The sequence below is a fragment of the Sinocyclocheilus rhinocerous genome, unplaced genomic scaffold (assembly GCF_001515625.1).
Source record: "Sinocyclocheilus rhinocerous isolate Xijiao unplaced genomic scaffold, SAMN03320098_v1.1 scaffold3122, whole genome shotgun sequence".
Classification (NCBI taxonomy): Eukaryota; Metazoa; Chordata; class Actinopteri; order Cypriniformes; family Cyprinidae; genus Sinocyclocheilus; species Sinocyclocheilus rhinocerous.
Window position 1 is genome coordinate 1 of NW_015635551.1, and position 1,477 is coordinate 1,477.

Genomic DNA, 1,477 nt, shown 5'->3' on the forward strand with positions numbered 1-1,477 from the left:
TTAACATTATATTCATTGCATACATATACTTCGTAGTAGACACTCCTTTCTGCTGCCTGTTGTTCTGTTGTCGGTGTTTCTTCATGTGATAATATAACACATGCTGTGTGGTATCGGCGTTTGGTATCGGGGCATTTTAACGAGTACGAGTACAAGAGCTCAGTATCGGGCGCAATACCGATATGGTGCGTCCCTCATTAGAATGTTACGTGTTACTTCCCTAACACATCTACTACTTACGCAAACGTTGATCACACTACAAACAATACAAAACTGCTATAAGAAACAGAAAAGATGAATTCATTGTTTACCTGGGTCTTCAGTCTATGATTAGCTCACCTCACCTCTTATCTGACAAGTCTTCAGGTTTGAGTCGTTCATTCATCACGCGACAGCCCCATAAACTTAACCAATGCAGTCTGAGCCAGAAAGAGAATCGATTAGTTCATCTCGAGTCTTCGGGTTTTTCGAGTCGATCGTTCATCACGTGACAGGAGTCTTTCGAATCGTTCGTTCTTTTGTCACGTGACGTGACAGCATTGGATAGTGAAATTAGTTAATTTACAAGCTTCCTTACAAACGGGTGCATAGTTACTATTATTATTATTATTATTATCATCATTATTATAATTATTATTTACTCTTACAGTTACGTCATGCGTTTCTGGTCTCAAATTGTTGCTTTTTACTTCTTACAGTTTATAAATGTGTGAATTTCTGTCATGATGGTTCTTTTCCATAACACTGAATGTTGTAACAGGTAATAAAGAGTTGGTTATTATTATTGTCTCTTTCCGGCTCAGACTACATTGGTTAAACTTATGGGGGTGTCACGTGATGAACGAACGACTCAAACCCGAAGACTCGAGAGATGAACTAATCAATTCTCTTTCCGGCTCAGACTGCATTGGTTAAACTTATGGGTCTGTCACGTGATGAACGAATGACTCGAAAAACCCGAAGACTCGAAACAGGTGAACTACTTGACTAATTCCAGTACAGAACCTATATGATGTTGCGCATGCGCGACTGAACGAATCATTCCCCGAGACGACTCGTTCTTCCCGAGTCACATTAAAGATTCATTCAAAATGAACGAATCGTTCAAGAACGACCCAACACTATTTGCTGGTGATTGAATGTTTAGCCTTCCGTTGTCTTGCCTTCCGTGTCGTCGTGTTTTGATCCTGGACTATTTCCTTGTTTTTGATCGTTTGCTGCCTGCCCTGACCATTGCCTGTTTTTCTGGATTACTCTTTTGCCATGTCTCTGCTGTTGTTGTTTGCTGATGTGCAGTGGAGGAAAGAGTACTGAAAAAATATACTCAAGTAAAAGTACCATTACCTTCCAAAAAATGTAGTGCGAGTAGAGTAAAAGTACTTGTCCAAAAATCTACTTGAGTAAGAGTAAAAGAGTAGCCCATTTAAAAGTACTCATGAGTATTGAGTAGTGAGTACTGAGCTGTGGATTCTACCCC